A 22423-nucleotide genomic window follows, 5' to 3' on the forward strand; every position below is an offset into this window, starting at 1 on the left:
TTATTTATTTTTGGGACAGAGAGAGACAGAGCATGAACGGGGGAGGGGCAGAGAGAGAGGGAGACACAGAATCGGAAACAGGCTCCAGGCTCTGAGCCATCAGCCCAGAGCCTGACGCGGGGCTTGAACTCACGGACCACGAGATCGTGACCTGGCTGAAGTCGGACGCTCAACCGACTGCGCCACCCAGGCGCCCCTGTGATTGTATATTTTTGAAAATTATAGTAACTTATCAGGATTCACTTTGATGTTGATTATTTTACATCAGCTTTTCTGACGATCCCATATTTTCCGAGACACAGATCCATTTATAAACTCACACTTGATAATTTCAGGAGAGTTTCCTACTATTTTATTTATTAATACATTTTGTTCTTTAGAAACATCAATTATGCATATGTGAGGTTTACCTTTTCTCTTTCATATATATCATCTTCTGTATACTCTTTTAAAATATTTCTTTAAGGTATTTCTTTCTTCATGCCTATCTTCTCTGTTTCTTGATTTTTAAAAATCATGTTTATGCTTTTTGTTGCTTTTAATGTAACTTTTATATACTTAATACTTTTTTTCTTGTCTCTTTCTTTCTCAACCCCTGCCAGTTTCTATTTCATGTTTTTTTGTCTTCATCTTTTAATTTTTCTTTGAACTCTAATATGTATTTTTATTTTGTAAAACTTTTTTAATGTTTATTTATTTCTGAGAGAGAGAGAAAGAGAGAGAGAGAGGGAGTGGGGGAGGGACAGAGAGAGAGGGAGGTAGGAATCTGAAGCAGGCTCCAGGCTCTGAGCTATCAGCACAGAGCCCGATGTGGGGCTTAGCTCACTAACCATGAGATCATGACCTGAGCTGAAGTCGGACCCTCAACTGACTGAGCCACTCAGGCTCCCCTCTAATATGTATTTAAAAAAAATTTTTTTTAAGAATCATGTTTTCAGGGTGCCTGGGTAGCTCTGTCGGTTAAGTATTGGACTCTTGATTTCGGCTCAGGTCATGACCTCATGGTTCATGAGGTGGTGCCCCATGTGGGGCTCTGCACTGTCAGTCCTTGGGATTCTCTCTCTCCCTCTCTCTCTGCCCTTCCCCTGCTCACGTGCCCTCTCTCTTAAAATAAGTAAACATTTTTTTAAAAGTCATGTTTTTGTCTCAACAGAAAGCAGTTTAGAGTGCAAATAAGCTATATACACTCTTAAAGGCAAGTATGTGAAACAGAACCGAAGCAAAGATAAGCGCAAAAACGGAAGACGCATTTAAACCCAAATATGCCAGCTATCACATGTAATAAATACAGAATAAAGGTTTCAGTTAGTAGTCAGGTTTTTTTGTTTTTTGTTTTCGTTTTGTGTGTGTGTGTGTGTGTGTGTGTGTGTGTGTGTGTGTTTTGAAAGGTAGACTGTCACGTGCAGCACCTCATTTGGATGTGTCTGAAGTGCTGTAGGCTTGACCACCCTACGTTCTCCTACAAATGGACCTTGAGACCTTGCATGGAGGTTCTAGTAGACGAGAACAGCTACTTGTATACCCTTGAAAAAGAATGGCCCTTCCTCTGTTAGGGAAGGTCGTCCTCTCTGACCAAGCACGTAGCAGCAGGAAGGACGTACATGGAGCGGTGAGGGAGGAAGGAGACACCCGCCGAGCCAGCCACATCACTCGAATCAACCCTGGCGATCAGTGGGGTGACAGATGTCATAGCCAGATCACCCTCACATCCAGTTGTCAGTAATTTTGGGTGGGTTGAAAAATATCCCCCAACATTCAGTTTACGAGTCAGGCTTCTAAGATATGATGTTACACAAATAGATGAAGTAAAATTTGGAAAATATATACCTTATTATCATGAAATGAAAGCACACAAAAATGTGTGTTTGTATCTGAAAAGAGATATAAGGGCGAGAACATCAGCTGCAAGATATACTTTCAAATCTGTGTGCAGTTCCTCACTTCAGTACAAACTACATATAACAACAATTTTACAATAGGAATAAAGAGTTAAATCTAAAAATAAAAAAATGTTTTTCTAAATTTTCAAAACTAAAAAGATTCTATAGGTTTGGCTTCTTTCAGATGATGATACTGTTCTCCTTTGTATGTATTTATTTATGGTGATTTTTAATGGGCTTTGAGGGAGGACGGTGAAGTAAAAATATTTTTACTCAGGCACACTTAAGCAGACGCTCTCGACACTGAATTCTTAAAATGTTTAAAATTTTCTATGAGAGAATTGACTAATTTCAACTGGGATAAATATGATGTGGGACTCAAAAAAAAATCAACAGATCCTGGATGAACATATAAAATTGAGGAATCTGAATGGAACAGAGGAGTCTAGCTGACTTAAGGAATTCAGTGGTTCTTCAAGAAAAGGAACGAGACCTAATACCAGGAAATTACTGATGCAAATAACTAGGAGTTACCTCAAAGCAAAATAGATACATCATCAGCTCCGTCTTTTTGTTGTCTTCCTGAAGTACCAAGGAAACAATGCTTCCAGATTTTGTTACCAATTAAGACCTATGCCAGATGGGTCCTGCAGCACAGCTCTGATGCTCAGAGTGGGCAAGCAGAGAAGCAGCACTCTTTATGAAATGTCACTTTAGCAAGGCTCATTATATACTCACACATGAACTAGAAATACTAAGTTTTTAGTTTTCCCAGAGTTCACACTTGAAATAGGGCTGCAGCACTTTCGTCTTATTTTAGGTGTCCCAATTATGCTCATAAGCATGAAACAACCGGGCTGTGACTATATACTCATCAGCAGAAGAGTTACAAAACCCATCTAAATTGTGACTTTTGTACCTAATTTCAGGTCAAACCAATCAACTGTAGCCCTTTTACAGAAAGCACACTTGGCAGTCTCTCAGAAGACTCAGTCATTTTGATTATCCTATGTGGATGACAGTTGATCAGTTACAACAAATTTGTCATCCGAATGATTCTGGAAAGATTGTGGTACTCCCCATAGAGACATTGTCTATATGTTCAAATAGAGGACAATATTTGGTGTTAATAACACTGATACATGCTAGCTGAAAGAATGCAGCAAGGGCACCTGATTTACCAATAGGCATCTGGAAAATAAGCTAATCTGAGCAAGAATGTACCAAGTCTAAACTTAACTTACCATTCTAAACTCCATGGCTAACACTCCCATCATGCAGACCCACATTCAAATAGGTCTTGACATAGTCTGATGTAGCTTTCAAAAACTAGGTGACAGTTCAAAAACCCTGTTCTAGCATAAACCCTGGTGCTCAAAACAAGACTGTTATGTTAGCCCCATGCTTCATATTTCAAACAGTAACTTAAATATGTGTGTATGTGTGTGTATATATTTTTGTATGTGTTTATATGTGCATTAGTAAGATACACACAGATACCCATACTCACGTCTGCTAGCAAATTGCTGATGATACACAATGCTAAGATTAAACACGCCAGAAGTTAGGACAAGATAACTAAAGATGAGCCTTATCAAAGAGTCAGTGATGGAATAAAATAACACACAATTTCTTGTAGAAGAAAATCTTTTACCGTGCCACTTAACAGTGTGAGTGGTTCAGTAGGTAAATATACAAGTGACCCTTGAACAGCATGGGTTTGAACTTCATGGGTCCACTTACACGTGGATTTTTTTTGATAAATACAGGACAATACTGTAAATGTATTTTCTCTTCTTTATGATTTTTTTCATAACATATTCTGTTCTCTAGCTTACTTTCTTGTAAGAATACAGTATATAATAATATAACATACAAAATATATGTTAATCGACTGTTGATTTATTGAGGCTTCTGGTCACAGTGTGCCATTAGCAGTTAAGTTTTGGGGGAGTTAAAAGTTGTACATGGATTTTTGACCAAGTGGGGCAGCGAGTGGGTCAGCACCTATAATCCTGGTGTTTAGGTCAAACATCTGGCATCTGATACAACTTTAAAACAGTCACTCAACTCTGTGATAAATGGAAGCTATCAGACACAAATGTTCTCTTTCAATCCTTTTCACAATCCTGTAATTTCATTCTGCTACTTTAGCACTTCTTCCCATCACTATCATTGACAGGCTGCTTTCATGGCTAACGATACTGATAAGTGACTATAGAGACAAATGTCAGGAGTTAGGAAAGAGATTGTATGTTTGAACTTAAAAGAACAATAGTTCCCAAACTTTGGTCATTAATACACCACTGCCAGAAATTTTGGCACATCAGTGCTTTTGTTGACTTAATATTTTTCCTTAAATTGACGCACAATTAAGGTTAAAAAATGTAAGCTAGAAACTTTGTGCCACTGCATATAAAGAAAACCAGCTTGCCCCAACACAAATAGAAAATAATAGTAAATATAAATAGAATGGAGATAAAACAATCTCATTCTATTTTGACTAGACCCCATTATCTTCTGAAAGTTCTCAGTGGGATCTCTCTTGTATTAGTTTTTACTTGCACCTTGGGAAAGTTCCAGTGTTAAATACTGATTTTATGCCTAATAAGTACCTATTTTTGGGAACCTTTCTGTTCTTCATATCCAAATCTATGTGACCTCAGAAATCTTTTGAGGAGCTTATTAGCCTAAAGAATATACATTTCTGATACTACATTAAAATGAAGGGGTCCATTTGCTAAAAACAGCCATTGGTGTGTGTTTAAAAGGTGATATAGACATACTATCACCAAACTAAAATTTTCATACTTGAAGTTTGGTATAATCAGGTAATCAGAAGAGAATTAAAAGTAACTTTTTCATTTGTGATTTTATTTAATCTAAAACTGTATTTTCTTCACGCTTAAAATCTCTCTCATAGTAACACTGAATTGGGAGATTATGCTTATAGTAGCTACCACAAATAATGAATCTTCATACCTTTCTTGAATAATTATGGACATATATAATTCATTCAGAAATGTATTATGTATATAAGTTAGTGGAAAATTTTCTTTGGAAGAATGTGAGATTATCACCTAATTTTAACTTTTCCATGACTTTCTTCATAATATCTTCACAATATCTTATCATTTGCTCCTCCTGTGTTATCAAACTGTACTATCAAGAAGACTGCATTTTCATGAATAATATAAAATACTGATGCATAATATTCAAGTGATTTAAACAATATTAAAGACTTTTTGGTAATTCAATTTTGGGAATTCATTAAAATGCAAAACATTTTAGGAAATATTATTTTATTTATAACCTTTGCATACCCTCAGGGTATGAATGAGGGGAAAGAAGAATGTCTAGTTAGAAATGTAAAAGATGGAAAGTTAATCATATCTTGAAATTGCCCCATTTAGGGATCATTTAATCAACTGAAATAAATGTTCTCTAATTTTGCTTTCATTAATGAGATGACTAAGTTGGATACAGCATGTACAAAGCACATGCTTCATTGTGATGAAAGTGTTTTTCAGACAGGATGCTGAGGCCTGTGTAAGTTTAAAAAAAAAAAACATTCTTAGAGAGATGGTGTCTGTGTGATTAAAACAGGTCTTTATTAACTTAAGAGTGACAGGAACATTTCTCATTTTCTCCAATTTTTTCCCTTGTACTTTTTGTCACTTTTGTTGGCACAGATGGCAAATAGAGTTGAAAGGGGAGTAATTTCTACAATGTGACAAAGTGATTAGTGATGCGGCTGGGACTAGAACTAAGGTCATTCCAACTTCCCACCTACTGTGTTTTCCGCCATGGGTGGCCATTCATCCATCCGTTATTCATTTATTCATTCACCACCTGGTCTGGCTTAGGGGTAGGTTCAGGCAATAGTGAGATGAGCAGGGGCCTGGAGCTTCATGCTCTGATTGTTGTACCTTGATCAATAGTGATATGATTTTCACATAGCGATAGATTAAGACAAGTAAGTAAAAGACAAAAAGTAATTCTTTCGGTGGTGAGTAGCAGTGGTGAAATGTTGATGTCAAGGTCATTTCCAGAAGTGTTTCTTCATGCGCTAGCCACATGCGACCCATTCAGAGTTGCAGTGAACTCATCGCTTTGGTGGACTTCTCTCCGTTACTTTAGCTCCTACCAAATGACATGGAAGTGTCCCAGTGTTAAATATTGACTCTGTGCAGAATAAGTACCTATTTTTTTGTGGCCTTCCTGTCCTTCGTATCTGAATGTGTGCAGCTTCAGAAATTTTCTGTGGGGCTTACTGGCCTAAAGAACATAGATTTATAACATTGCATCAGAATGAAGGGGTTCCTCTTAATGTTCAGAATGGGAAATGTTCAGAGGGAAATTTTAAAAAGGAATTGTTTTAGAACTGACTTAAACATTTATGGAGTGCATTAAAATAATGCAGTGTCAGTCCCTGAAGGAGTTTACAGTTTCCAAAGGTGGGCCTTGAGCATGAAACTACTTAATTCCTAAAAGTCCTGGAGGAAGACAGAGGTACCACGTGGAGTGTTAGGATAGCAGCTCCTATCCTGACTGTATGGATTCTAATCCTGAGATTGCCTCTTAAGTACTTGAGAGGTCTTGGGTATGCTCTAGCCTGTTTCCTAATCTGTAAAATGGGGATGAGGATAGTATCTGCCTTATAGGTATATTGTGAGGATCACATTAATTTCTGTGTAAAAACCTCAGAACCATCTGGCATAGAATATGTGCTGTGTGAATGAGGTACTTTTTGGCAATGTTGATGGCAAAGTTTCTTTCCTGAATCAGTGCTTTTAATACACTGATGCACACTGTGAATCATCAAGAGGGGGATGTGCTGCAAAGCTTCCCACAATATTTGGGCTTTTGCTGAGGAGCACTGTTATTAGACTAATGAATGTACCCTTAGGATATGTGCTTGGGAAATATAGGGCATTTAAAAATATTTGGGGGTGTCTGGCTGGCTCAGTCAGTAGAGCATGCAACTCTTGATCTTGGGGTCATGAGTTCAAGCCCAATGTTGAGTACAGAGATTACTTAAAAGGAATTTTTTAAATGTTTGCATAATTAACGATCTTAAGAGTTTTGCTTCATTTCCAAGATCCATGGAAATCATGGGTGAATCTTTAGGGTTGTTGATATAACAATATCGTCATAACCTGTTAATGTTGAGGACGATCATGAAAACTAACATTGTTTAGTATCGATCTGTGCCAGGCACTGTGCTGAGTGTGGACCCTGTACTAACTTGTTTACTCCTTAACAGCAACTCTATGAGGTATTATTAAAAATGAAGAAACTGAGACTTAGAATATTAAATAAGATCACAAACTAAGTTGGAGAATCAGGGAGCAATTCCAGTTCTATATGATTCCAAAGCCCATATCTGCAACCAGGAAGTGGCATTGTCTCTCTGATTTTGACGATAATAGTCACGATCTGGATAGTAAGAGTCACACACATCTTCAGAGCTTTGAAAACTATAAAGCACAGAATGAATAAAGGGTATTATCAATAATGCTTTTGATGTGTCTGTTGTTATTTATTTCTCGGATTAAAACATTGTACTTACTACCTGTGTGCTAATGATTTGAAAAGTCCTCCAGTAAGCAATTGAAAATGTGAAACCCACAGTGTTAAACTATAAAAAATGTATTTTTTTTTCTGGGAAAACCACCAAATAAGTAGTTATCTGATTAATTGGTAAGGAAGATATGATCTTTCATTGAATACTTAACTGTATGCACAACAAGGAAAGCAATGACCCTTTAAGGACATATGGAGAAAAATTTAGTTTAAACACATGTGCCAGAGTGCCAGGCACCATAAAAACAGTATAAAAGTATCTAGTAATTTGAAAGTGACTTTTAAATCAGTACTAAAGTTACTGAAGATGAACCCCCAAATCATATAAATCCAATGTGAACATTCAAATGTAAACATTTGCATTGTTTGTTAGCATATTTCTAAATTTTAGAAAATAAGGTCATGATTTCAATCCCATTGCATATCAATATCTGACTGGGTTTCTTCTTTTTTTTTAATTTTTAAAAAATGTTTATTTATTTTTGAGACAGAAAGAGACAGAGCATGAACGGGGGAGGGTCAGAGAGAGAGGGAGACACAGAATCCGAAGCAGGCTCCAGGCTCTGAGCTATCAGCACAGAGCCCGACGTGGGGCTTGAACTCACAGACTGTGAGATCATGACCTGAGCCGAAGTCGGACGCTTAACCGACTGAGCCACCCAGGCACCCCTCACTGACTGGGTTTCTTTTAAAAAAACATTTGTTTTCAACATGAAAACTCAATAAATATATTTTTAAAGTATTCTTTTTACTTGTAATAGAAAAATGTCATGTTTACTGTTAGCTGAATGTTTATAGCCTCTTTCCTCTGTTCTTTGTAGTCTCTAAGGTTTTACTTTAGTTTTGAACGGGTAATCTTACAATGTCACAGTGTTCTCCTGACTGCCCATCCAGACAGCTAGACAGAAATCTGCCAGATCTCCTTTGCATCATGAACACATGTAAACCTTTCCTTACACATGCAGCAGATGAGCGCCCAGGTACCAGGTGCAATGCGAATACACAGATGGAGAAGCTGAAATACTTCATTAATGCCATACAATCTCACTAATGATCGACTCTTTTATGAGGGACTCTTTCTTCAGGGCTAAAAGGAGAGAAAGGATTTGAAGCAAATCTGTATAAAGAAATTACTGTTTCCCCAGGCTCTTGGCTTCAGATATATACCTGAAGCCAAGAACCACAAAAACTCTATCTGTTCATTTCTTTCTTGCAGTAATGTCCTTGGCTAGTTACTCTTCCTCCTGTTCTTCTCAGACGTGGTCTTGGTCCTCTTCTCTTTTGCTCTATATGCATCCCTGGTGAGCTAGTCAACTGGTCTAAATAATACTTCACTTCAGGCATCGCTCACATGCTTCCCAGCCAGGATCTCTCTCCTGACCTCTGGATCTCATATCTGATCCAGTGATGAACATTTATCACGTGTCAGGCAATATGCTAAGCCCTCTATAGACATTATCTCATATAATCTACCAAAAAAAAATCTCTGGGGACTAGTAGAATTATCCCCATTTTCTATCTGACAATAGGGAAACCTTTTCTTAGGAATCTGGAAACTCACAAAAATGCAATTCCTTTAGCATGACATTTGCTCAAATATTTTGGTAGAATTTTGGTATTTCTTCTTCTGCTCTTCCCTTTTACTGTTTTTAAAAATATTTTAATGTTTATTTATTTTTCAGAGAGAGAGAGAGAGAGAGAGAGAGAGAGACAGAATGAGTGGGGGGGGGGCAGAGAGAGAAGGAGACACAGAACCCAAAGCAGGCTCCAGGTTCCAAGCCGTCAATGCACAGCCTGATGTGGGACTCAAACTCACGAACTGTGAGATCATAACCTGAGCTGAAGTAAGAAGCTTGACCAACAGAGCCACCCAGGTGCCCCACTTTAACAGCTTTTCGACTGACATCATATCTGCATCCTGGATGAAGATGTCCAAGCTGTCAGTATACTGTGTGTCCCAAGCTGACCTGTCCACCATACCCCACATGTGCCCTGACCTTCAGAGCATAATGTGACTATTATTTCACATGAACAGACAGCTGGTACAACTAACACATCTCAATAACATGCAAGGTATTTGTTTTCATTTGTTTTTAGCAAGTGTATAAAACTCTATATATTGACTGTATGATTCACAGAATCGACCAAGGATTATATTTTTTTCTGTTTCAACCATTTCTTAAGCAAATCTCCTCCTTTCACTACATGTGAAACTGATTTTAAAAACAGATTTCAGTACTACTACACGCCTATTAGAATGGTCAAAATCCAGAATACTGACAACATCACCTGCTGGTAAAGATGTGGAGTAAAAGCAACTCAGTCATTGCTGGTAAAACTGCAGAATTATACAACCATTTTGGAAAGCAGGTTGGCAGTGTCATGTAAAGCTGAATATAGTATTATCACTCAATTCTGCAATCCTACTCCTAAGTGTTTATCTAAATGAGTTGAGAACTTATGTCCATGCAGAAACCTGCACACAAATGTTTACAGCAGCTGCATTCATAATTGCCCAAATCTGGAAGAAACTAAGATATCCTTCAATAAGTGAATAGATAAACTGTGGTATCTCCTTAAACTTGAACATTATTCAGAAATAAAAAAAAGAAATTAGTTGTCAAGACACAAAAAGACATAAAGGAACTGTAAAGGCACACCACTAAGTGAAAGAAACCAGCCTGAAAAGGTTACATACTGCATGACTCCAAGAGTAATGACATTCTGGAAAAGGCAAACCTATAGAGACAGTGAAAAGATGAGTGGTTGCTAGGGACAAGGGGTGAATAGGTGGACAAGGGGATCTTTAGGGCAGTGAAACTAATCTGTATGCTGCTGTAATGGCACATACGTGGCATTATGCATTTATCAAAACCCACAGAACTACACAACACAAAGAGTGAGCCCTAATGGAAACTAGAGATTTGAGTTAATAATAATGTGACAATAACAGTTCATCAATTGCAACAAATGTACCGCACTAATGCAAGATGTTACTAAAAGGAGAAAGTGTGTGTGTTGGTGGTGTGGACCGTGAGGTGGGTATATGGAACTCTGCACATTCTTATCAATTTTTCTACAAACTTAATAGTCTCTCTCAAACCAAAGTGTATTAATAAAAATTTAAAAAAAACCCTCTGAATTCAGAAATTTATATTGATCTGTTAAAATACTGATCTCTTAGTAGTTTCACACTGAATGGTTGGGAAACACTGATTTTGTCATTTTATCCAATTCGTTATAATTCCCTGCTTTGAGCCACTTACTACTACCATCAGCATACCTTGCTTCTAATACTAATGCAATATGACAATGTGGATAGCAAAAGAACCTTTCCCTGCAGACTATCAAGTCTTTAGGTAATTTTTTCAACTACCTTATACTAAGATAGTCTGAGAGATTATGTTACTGTCTTAATGAAAATTAAAACAGAGGCACCTGGGTGGCTCAGTCATTTAAGCGTCCGACTTCGGCTCAGGTCATGATCTCACAATTCGTGAGTTCAAGCCCCGCATCGGGCTCTATGGTGACAGCTCAGAGCCTGGAGCCTGTTTCGGATTCTGTGTCTCCCTCTCTCTGCCCCTCCCCTGCTCATACTGTGTGTGTCACTCTGCCTCTCAAAAAATGAATAAATGTTAAATTTAAAAAAAAAGAAAAAGAAAATTAAAACATATTATGCTGAACATGGAGTCTGGCACATAGCTGTTAATTTAATAAAAGTGGTATTATTAGTATTCTCTTGCCATAATCTGGTGGTCCTACTGAAAAATAATTGGTATTCCTTATTTTTAGTGATGTCATTCTGGCTTGTAAGAAGCCCCACATGCTTTCCTAAGTGCTTAAAAATAATCTTAAATAAGCTTAATTTTTTTTTCTTGTTTGTTTTTTCCCTTTAAAATTTGATAGTAAGTCTACCTACTTTTCATGTATAAAACCTGCTCCTCTGGTCTTTTAGAAAACAGTAATATTCTGCTGGAAGCTGAGCTATCCTACCAGCTGATGGCAGGGCTTGGGTGGTGGACGGATCAGGACTGCAGGGCGGCCCAGTGGAGCTTCTTGTCCTCCCACTTTAATGTAATTTGGCCTTAATAAAAGTACCTGGGGAATTGTCTGTTGGGGAATTGCCCGTGACAGGCCCCCTGGGAAAAGAACCATTGGGAAAGAAATAAGGCTCTGCAAGGAAATTCTGCGGCCCTACATCTAGCCCTTGCCACCCCCCATAAAGACTCCTCTACCCAAAGGAAGGATAGCCCCACATATTTTTCAGCCAAGGAAGGAACAAATGGATTTGAAAGCCCCACTCTGACAACAAAGGAGTGTATCCATGGGCACAAGTTACTCCAACCCTAGGCCCACTCGGCCCCCAGGAGGCGTTCCAGATGAAGACTGAACCTAGTCGGTTAAGGTACAGAATGGTTCATTAGTTCCTAGGTGCGTTATCTCTCTGAGAATGCATAAGACATGGGTCCCTAAGGCCCTCTTGCCCCCTCCTGGCACCTCGGACTGAGGCAAACACTTTTGTTCCTCAAACCACAAATGGTTCAGGGAAACAACTAAGAGGTCATGTCCCTGTAACTGTTCCACCTGAGGCGTTGAGAGATAGGTGACCTTTCATGAAAACAACAAAGCAAATGCTTTATAGATTATAGATACACGTAGATACATAATGAAAATAATGAAAATAATATGAAGAAATTAATCAATAAGCAAAGGGCAGGAGGGAACGTTATGAGAAAATAGCCATGTTATTCCTTAAAGGGTGATTACACATAGGGACATTTTTAGAATTAGATAATGCCAGAAAACATAGATGACGTACACTACAAGGAAATTGCTAACAAATATAATGTCACGTTTGCCACAATAAAGCGGCCAGTTCAACGCACTGCTGTTGTCTGTGTCCATTTTCTTTTTTTTTTTTTCACTTTTTCGCCGACGCCATTCATCCTTTGGGAACCCCTGGACCTGCTGGAGCTGGACTCTGGCAATATTTCTCATATTCCTCCACTGTAATTACTTCTGGCATCTTGGTCTGGAAGTTTGAACTACTTTAAGGAGACCCACTAGAAATATTATTAAAGTTCTCAGGCCACCTTTGTAACCGTGAGACTAACACACTCACTTGGACAACTTGAGTTTTAATTTCTTCTATGTGATACACTTTTTCCCTAGTCTTTTTCCCTTGGAAGATAGTTCGTCTTAAGGGGGAAGTTGTAACAATCCAGAAGTCACACAGTTCTGTTCTCTATTTTACCCCTTACCAGGGGTGCTCAGTCTCTCTTTATACATGATACAAAGAGATGTTTGATGATATGACATTTGTTGTCAGTTCAGCTTATGCTGAACTTTGAGGCTTTTTACAAATTTGTGCTGTTCTATAAATCCTGGGACAGATTCCACTTTTCATCTCCTTCAAACATTATTTTTTCCTAGCTTTATTGAGGTATAATTAACAATTATAAATGATTAATATATATATAATAGATATTAATATTCACTATAATCAAGGTAATTAACATATTCCTCACCCTACATAGTTATCATTTTTTCTTTCTTTTACATTTTTTTTGTGATAACACTTAAGATCTACCCTCTCAGTAAATTTCAAGTATACAATACAATATTCTTTACTATAGTCACATTGTTGCACATGTGATCTCTAGAACGTATTCATCTTGCATAACTGAACCTTTGTACCCCTGACGAACATCTCCCCATTTCCCCCCTCCCACAGCCCCTGGTCACTTCTATTCCATCTCCTATCTCCCCTAAATGTCCTTTTTTTTTAACATGTTCATTTTTTTTAAGTTTATTTATTTTTAAGGTTGAGAGAAAAAGAGAGAGACAGAGAGAGAGACAGCGACATAGAGAATCCCAATGCAACACTGGGTTCAAGTTCACAAACCCTGAGAGCACAGCCTGAGCCAAAGCCAAGAGTTGGATGCTTAGCTGACTGAGCCATGCAGGTGCTCCCTAAATGTCCTTTTAAGATGGCAACTCTAATTCTGTTTAAGAAGCCTTCAATCTCCAATAAACTGGAGAGAGTGGTATTTCTCAGAGTCTGTCACAGTCGGCATTCATTTGGTTATTTAAAAAAACAATTACTGAGCATATATTCTGAGCCAAGCACAGTGCCTGGCATTGCTAACAGTGAGATTACTGAGACTCAGTCTCTATTTTCAGGGATGTCACTGTCTAATCAACATTCAACAAACATTTATTAAACATCTACTATATGCTAGCACAAAGAGACTTGTGAAAATGTGTGGTAACTGTACCACTGGAAAGATGTACAAACTATTAAGTCTCAGAGAGGAGAGTATGATGGACTTCATAAAGGTAGGGGTGTAAACAAACCAGAGAAATCTTCCAGAAGGATTAAATATTCAGACTGGGTTTTAAAGATGAGAAGTTCACACATAGGAAGAAACGGGAAGGGAGTCTGAAAGAGGGTATGAATGAGGCAGACAAATGCTTAAAACACGAGGATTGGCCATTTACTTGCCGCATGACCTTTTTGCAGTGCTCTGAAAGAAAGGAGATGGTTCACCTTTTCCTGCAGCAGATATCAACCAACATGAGCATGAACGCATTTGCAAGAGACATAAATCTAGAACTAATCTACAGGTTAATGCAAATGTTTTCTTGGAGATTAGATTTCTAGAATTAGAAGATTATTGCCTTTCCGAGCAGCTCCCAGAGGTCCCTGTGAACTGCAATGGACAGCATTTTTCCTCTCAGTTCACTGTGCCTGGGGACTTCCCGAAGAGTTCCTTTCAGCCTACCAGCCCTGCCCTCTTTAGGTGTTAACAAACTACTCAGTTATGACTGGCCACTGGCAAATGGTTGGCTCTGACAGCCTCTGACACAACCTTCCCTCCCAAACTCTTAGATCCTCCAAATTTACTCACTTACCACAGTGAGGATGCTTTTGGAATCAAACTCTCCAGCTTCCAGAATTAGATTAAGAAGTCAGATTCTCCTACATTCAAATCTAGACTCTGCCATTTACTAGCTGATCGATGCTCGAACAAGACATTTCATCCCTTAAGTCTGTTTCATTACCTTCTAAATTGCGACCATAATATCTGCTTATTGGGTTTTTGTGAGGACTGCGTGATATATGTAGTGAAAATGTTTAGCAGACTTTTGGACACACGATATGCCCTTAAAATAGGATAGTCCATGTTCTTTTAATAAGAATAATAATAAAAAGGGGAGAAAAAGACCACACTGTCCAGACTCTACAGACGGATCAGAGAGTATACTACATGTTTTATATGGCATCTCACGTAATCCTCATGACAACCATTCAAGGTAAAAATAATCACTTTTTAAAAAATAAATTAAGGGGGCACTTGGGTGGCTCAGTCGGTTGAGCGTCTGACTTCAGCTCAGGTCATGATCTCACGGTTCATGAGTTCAAGCCCCGCATCAGGCTCTGTGCTGATGGCTCAGAGCCTGGAGCCTGCTTCAGATTCTGTGTCTCCCTCTCTCTGTGCTCCTCCCCTGCTCACACAGTCTCTCTCTCAAAAATAAATAAAGATTAAAAAAATTTTTTTAAATAAAAAATAAAAAATAGATTAAAATACGGCCTATAACAATGTATAAGAGTTGGTAATCAAGTCCACCTCTGTATCTCTAAAGCCTAAATATTATTTTCAATACATCATACTTTGAAAAAGATTTTTGTACAAGTATATCCATTAATCTCCAAAGCCTTGAACAGTATGACCAAACTGAGTTGAAATATTTTCATATTCGGCAACGTTAATTTTATAATTTACATATAGCTTTAAAAGAATGAAAGAATAAATTTGGATCAAACATCTTACATCCTTCTTATAAACATGATGTACTAGTATTTTCAACAAAACAGGCATGAAGAACAATCACAAAGTAAAGTTACTAATTGCTGTTATTGTCAAAATGAATGGGAAGCAGTGCTTTACGAATGCCCTTTTTATTCTGAAGAATATGTGTATTTCTATGTATGTGGTTTTTAAAAAGTCTATTGAAATTCAAGTTAGTTAACATACACTGTACCATTGGTTTCAAGAGTAGAACCCTGAAACCAATTCATTTATATTATATTCATATATATTATACATATTTATGTTATATTCATCCATATAACACCCAGTGCTCATCCCAACAAGTGCCCTCCTTAATGCCCATCACCCATTTAGCCCATCTTCCCACCTACCTCCCCTCCACCAACCCTTAGTTTGTTCTCTGTATTTCAGTCTCTTATGGTTTGCCTCCCTCTCTGTTTTTTTTTTTTTAAGTCTATTTATTTATTTTTGAAAGAGAGAGACAGAGAGAACACAAGTGGGTGGAGGGACAGAGAAAGAGAGAGAGAGCGAATCCAAAGCAGGCTTGAGGCTCTGAGCTGTCAGTGCATGGGTCTCAAACCCATAAACTGTGAGATTATGACCTGAGTTGAAGTTGGATGCTTAACTGAGCCACCCACGTGTCCCTCCCTCTCTGTCTTTATCTTATTTTTCCTTCCCTTTCTCTATGTTCATCTGTTGTGTTTACTAAACTTCCCATATGAGTGAAATCATATGATATTTGTCTTTCTCTGACTGACTTATTTCGCTTTGCATAATACCATCTAGTTCCATCCATGTTGCTGCAAATGGCAAGATTTCATTCTTTCTGATTGCCGAGTAATACTCCATTGTATATATATAATCTATGCACATGTTTTTATATGTGTGTTTGTGTGTATGGATGCATATATAGTGCTTGTGTATATGTATAAACATATCCACATCTATCTACATCTCTCTCCTTTTCCATTTTCCATTGTTCCATAGGAAAAACTGAGTAATAATAAAGGTAAAAGGCAAATCTTCTCCTGTTCAGTGTGTGTGTGTGTGTGTGTGTGTGTGTGTGTGTGTGTATTTACTTGTATATTTACTTGTATATTACTTGTATATTACAAGTATATTACTTGTATATTACTTGTATATCTGTGTGTGTATATTTACTTGTATATTTACTTATATATTACTTGTATATTACAAGTATATTACAAGTATATTTACTTGTATATAAATATATATTTGTATTTATGTTTTTATATCTTTTGGGAAGCAATCTGTTTACTTGTCAGTGTTATGTTTTTTTGTTTTTCTGAGAAGTAGAAAAGAAACTGTTAGGATCAATGATTCATTCTTTTTTCTGGTTTTCTGTATTCAGAGGGAAAAAAGTAAAAGTTCAAATATAAGAGAATTGAGATTATAATCCTGTCTTTAATTTAGAAACTACTGATTGGTTATAGATATCCAGTTTGATTAAAGAACATGCAAAGTATGCATTTTTTACATATGAATTATAATGAAGACTTTTTATATTTTTTTAAGCTTCTTTTGTTAAAGAAATAAACTTGTTAAAAGTTCATTTATTTTGGGGGGGGGGCAAAGAGAGAGAGACAGAGACAGAGACAGAGAGAGAATCCCAAGCCGGCTCCACACCGTCATTGCAGAGCCTGACATGGGGCTCAAACTTACAAACTATGAGATCATGACCTGAGCTCCAAGAGTAAGCTCTTAACTGACTGAGCAACCCAGGCACCCCAAGAATCTTTTTATATTTTATAAGTAAAAATAGAAACTGCTTTTCCACTTCTACCAATCTTCCATGTTTTAAATATATGTACCACATTGATAATTAAAATCTTTGAGCTATGGCAAGGCAATTTTTGAACTTGATCAATATAAAGCATTTCATTAGGAGTTGTGTAGTAACCTGCAGAGGGAGGAAAACCAATCAGATTCAAAATCTTTGCTTTCTTGTGATTACCTAGTTGCACTCTGCATAAACTCTGGTGAGCAGGTAGTCCTGAGCAGTGGGTAGTATTAACAGTTATGGCTCATTTCCCTTTTTAGTCACATTTAGGAGGGTTCTAAAAATGAAGTCTTTAATTTTAAATGCAGAGGCCAAATATTTAAAACCTCTTAAGAGCAAAGGTGTTTTCAATTACTTCTAACTGACACATTGTGTAAAATATACTGATATGAGACATATTCCGCTAATTTGATATTCCTCTATTTTCCTGTTAAGTGAGCACTGTGAGAGGTAGAGATAAAGATTACTTTAATTAAGTGTGCAATGAATCCCATAAGACATAATTGAACACTTTATTTTCACATATATATTTTCTCTTACTCAAATGTTTTTCATCCATGCTGTATACAACTATTTTAAAGCTAATCTTTCAAAGAATAAGCAAGAATTTTAAGACAATTCAGGGCTTTCAAATTTCCTATGGCATTTCAGAATGACCTTTAGATTCTGAAAAGGTGAATGCTTTACATTTCTTTAAGGTGAAAAGATAAACATAGAAGGACATTGAACACAAATCAGTGTTTAAAATAGTCTCAGCCATCTTGGTGAATGCAGAAATAAGGCCTGCTACAAATTTTGTAAACAATGAATTGCTTTTCACCAATGGTCATCCATTAGGTTGCTCCCCAGGACATCTAACTTTGTCTAAATTCTCTATTTTCACAGAGACAACACAACATAAGTATTTGATAGCTAACCCAGCTGTCATTCACTTTACCAATCATTTTGATATGGCACCATGTAAGTACACGTACGCTTCCAAACAAAGTACTCAGACATGCCCAGAAGTAAATCCTATAGTTGTCTGAGAGTTGGTTGGCCAGTGAAAAAGTTTACTGGCATGTGATAGATTCAGAGTGTGTGAGCACAACTGCTGTGTAGCTTCACACCTTCTCCCTCAGACTTAGCAATTAGAAAAAGAATTCTCTACTTAAACACATATTTATTACATCCAGATGAAAACAAAAATCCTGGTTCACAAAGTCTGTCGTTTCAAACTGATGGTTAGTTATTTTCAAAATTCTAATTTAAAGAGATTTTTATATTGTTAATGATATATATTGGTGTCCCAAATACTGTCATTTAAATTGCCAACACATGATATGCATGGTGCCTGTAAGTGTGCATGCACGCACGCGCGCGCGTGCACACACACACACACACACACACACACACAAGGCAACCTACCCTTCTACTTCTTTATTTTTCTTGCTTTCTTTGTCTCTCTTCATTGTAACAACCTTTCTGTGTACCTTTCCTCTTGTCATCCCCCCATTCAATTTTTCTATCTCTTCTACCCATCTTTCACCCATCTTTCATGCTACATGTCTGTCCATTTAGCTATTTATCATTCCTACATTCAATACATAGTTGAGTATTTACTCTTTGTGAGGAGGTTGGCATATTAGTTGTGGTAGGTCAAAAAAGAAATTGTTGTTAACTCTTCAAATGGCTTTGTAAGTGAACACCATTCTAAGAGGATTTGTTTCCCTGTTGGTTTACATTTGGGTGAATAGTGTAAGTGAGAGAGGAGACCTTAAAAAAAATTAGATACCAAGACACTTTTTCTATGTTATGTAATCTATTCCTTTTGGTTGGAAGAATTATAGTTATTCAATTTTTAAAATACATTTTCATATTTTGTGTTTATGTATCTTTAATTTCTGAATTAACCAGTTTAGATTATGTAACATAATAATTTTATGTTGTTGGTATACCCTAAAACAAAGATTTTTCCTAATTTTGGATTTAGAGCTTTTCAAAATCTCACTGAAGCAAAATAATAAAAAAGGAAAATTTAAATGATTATAATGTAAAAATAAATGATTATAATGTGACGTATGGTTTGAACCTGATTCCCAAGCACCTGTGATCCAAATTTGTGAAGAAAGAAATCCCTGTGGCACAAGTCCACAGAACAGTCTAATTATTTTGCCTGAGAGACTTTTGCTTGTGTGAACATATTTGGTTTAAATCAAATCTATGAATTTATGGTGCAGTGTGGGTGGAGTATTCATTGTATAATTTTATTTAACACTCAATTTTTTAAAAAAAATTTACCCAAATGAATGACATATTGTTGGGCTTTGATGACATGATTTCCATGGATTCATCATCTTTTCTCACTCACAAATTTCTTCCTGTGTCCCTTTGCTCATTCTTTGCTATAAGTCTAGGAAGAAGACTACGCTTATCAGACAAAAACCAGTATGAAAAAGTTAAGTTACAGAAATGAAGAACGATAGTGGCCAAAGATGAATAGAGCATTAAAACAAGTAGCAGGATGAATGCACTAAAAATAGAGACAATGGAAAATGTATCATTATTTTGAGATAAATTTCTTGATCTAAGGAACCGTGGATGCAGGATTTTAAAATATATCAGATATCATGTTTAAAAAAAAACCTTCAAGGCATTTTTTAATATTGAAAGTTTGTTGCCACATCTAAGAAAATTGTAACGGATACATTAAAATCACTGTACATTCTATTAAATCGGAAGAAAATACCTCTGATTTCGATATCTGATTTGATGGTAACAAATCAATGGACATCATTTTAACAGAAATAATTTCCCAAAATGTAATTAAAAACCTTTACCAATTTGTTTATCAAGTGAATGATGAATGCTTTTGAAAACAGGCAAAATCAAAGTCTTTCCTGATTCTCTGCATAAAACTGTAAAGCTGTTGCATGAAGTCTATATTCAAAGTCACAGCATGCAGGGACAAAGGACCAAAAAGTCTCCTGCCTGTGTAATTTCTGAAAATGTAGTCTTTGGTGGGCTGATGGCAGAATTTCAAAGGTAACATAAGCACATTCTGCCATCATTCAACATACACACAAAATGGTGCTTGGTTATAACTTTCTAAGGTTTCTTCTACTTAGAATCAGAGATGCAGTCAATGGGGTGTAGGATACTTAGAGAAACAGGGCTAGAGTTCAATACCAGCTTATAAAACAGTTATCTGGGGCTCACTTTGGACCTTTGAGGAAAAAGAGATGGGTCTTGGTGTCATTTACCCAGAGGGCCTTCCCCCGTGGTCTGCTTTGAGAGGGAGGGGCTGTGCCCAGAGATGTCCAGGGCTACTGGCAGCCATCACTAGGATGGATGGGAAGACTGCACGTAGGAAACAAGATTACAGCAATGAGTCATTTGCAACATTATGATGTCTGCTGAGGGTTTCTTGTGGCAGAAAAGACAGATATGGGAGAAAAATACAGAAGAAGAAAAAGACTTAAGAACAGACTTCACAAATTAAGGTAGTAATATTTAAAGAAGATTTTGAAGTTCTTGGGCGGGGATGTTAGAAGAACCAGTCCAGAGGGAGACAGTTGCAAAAAACTTTGCCTTTACCACTTTCATCTGGTTGTGTTCTAATCAGAGACACCCCAAGGCCAGCCCTGTACATCAAACACAGCGGTTTTGTGGAGCTCACTGTATGTGCTAACTGTATGACCATCATAAAAAATGAAACACGGGGGAGTAGATGCTGCTATGCAAAACCCTACCTAGCATGTAAGAAGGAGAGTGAAGAAGTAAGAATAGCAGTCTGAGAACCCCCCTCAGCAAGTGGAGGTGGTTTGATATGGAGAAAATATGGGTTAACAAAATTGAAAGTAAACAAGAAAAGGCTTTTTTGTTCAGGAAACAAAGAACACACTGCTATTACTTCTCATGTCTGCTATCTATACTAAGAGTGTCTTAGTCACTGTTGTATTTCTTGCATATAGCAAAATACCTATAATCTAAAAAGTGTTAGATAAATGTTTGCTAGAAATACCAGGAAGGAAAGAAGGTAAGAAGGAAGAAAGGAGAGAAGCAAGGAAGGAAGGAAGAAAGCCAGGCAGCAAGGAGGGGAAACAAGAAACTAGAGTGAGTTAACCTATTAATATCTCACTTATATGTAAAATGGGAATTTTGAAGGTTGTTAAGAGATAATATACGCAAAGTGCTTATTGTAGTGTTAGGCATAATGGAGGTGCTCCAGAAATGCTAAATATCATCGTCTTTGTCATCTTCCTCATCATCACCATTGCCACTATCATTATCCCCTGCAGTGTTTTTAACTAGGGAATGGCAGAATGCTTTGGCTAGCCATGACTTACTAACACATCTTGATAATCCTTCCACTCACATTGCAACCCACTTCGATTAAACTTCTAACTCTTGACCCTCCAAGAATCCACTCCTGCCAAATGTACTCATAACACCTTTGTTGAAAAATCCAGTGAACATAACATTTTTTTTTCATATCTTACCTGACTTCACTTCAGTATTTATCATTATTGACAAATTCTTAACTTTTGGAAGCCCTCTGCCTCTCTGGCTTTTGTTCCTCCTATGCCTTCAGCCATTGCTCAGAGTCCTTCCTGAGCTTCTTACCCTGGCCCCACAACTTGAGGGATGGAATTCTCCAGGTTCAAGAACAGACAAAATTCAAAAGTGTTCTTAAATTTTAATTCATTTTCAAGAGAATAGAGAAACTAAAATAATAGCAAATATTAGCTTGCAGACAAGACTGTAGAAAAAAAATTATTTTGCATATGTTACTGGCCCATATACAAAGCATAGCTTATTTTCCATCCTGGATCAAATGTATTTTCACAAAATGAAATGATAAGAATTTATTTTCTCCTCAAGTGATATGTCAAGGTAATAGCTTTCTCAATCAGGTATAGACAGTCATTTTGGATGGTACTTGAACTTTTCAAATGACCAAGTTATTCCTTACAGCTTTAAGAAATACTTGATGATGAGCTAGAGGCAAGTATATGCATCTTATTCTGAGTTTTAATCCCATTACTATCAACCCTCAGGGATAATTCTATAAATTCTAGAATACTTCCATAGTGCCTATTTTAACTTTGCTGTTATAGTCAGTTTTCCCCATATTATTATTTCAGAATACTAATTGGAAAAATTACCTGATGTAAAATATCTAAAAAGACTATAGTTAAACTAGGGGGAAATGCAAGAGATTTATCACGTAAAGAAGTATGTATTCAGCATCCTCGGTGTTAATCCAATAAAACTCAGTGAGTCTAGGCTTCAAATGCATACACATATGGCACTAGTGAACTAACCCAATTTGTACTGAC

General features: G+C 37.0%; 1 protein-coding gene and 1 pseudogene across 2 annotated transcripts in view; both read right to left on the reverse strand.

The window, feature by feature from the left end:
* The window catches only part of LOC125161113 (protein Wnt-2b-B-like), a 50234-nt pseudogene extending 48544 nt beyond the window's left edge, over window positions 1–1690 (reverse strand).
* MAGI2 (membrane associated guanylate kinase, WW and PDZ domain containing 2) overlaps window positions 1–22423 on the reverse strand; it is a 1356537-nt gene that overhangs the window by 412612 nt on the left and 921502 nt on the right. The gene's annotated exons all lie outside the window — the stretch shown is intronic.

The sequence above is a fragment of the Prionailurus viverrinus genome, chromosome A2 (genome assembly GCF_022837055.1).
Source record: "Prionailurus viverrinus isolate Anna chromosome A2, UM_Priviv_1.0, whole genome shotgun sequence".
NCBI lineage: Eukaryota > Metazoa > Chordata > Mammalia > Carnivora > Felidae > Prionailurus > Prionailurus viverrinus.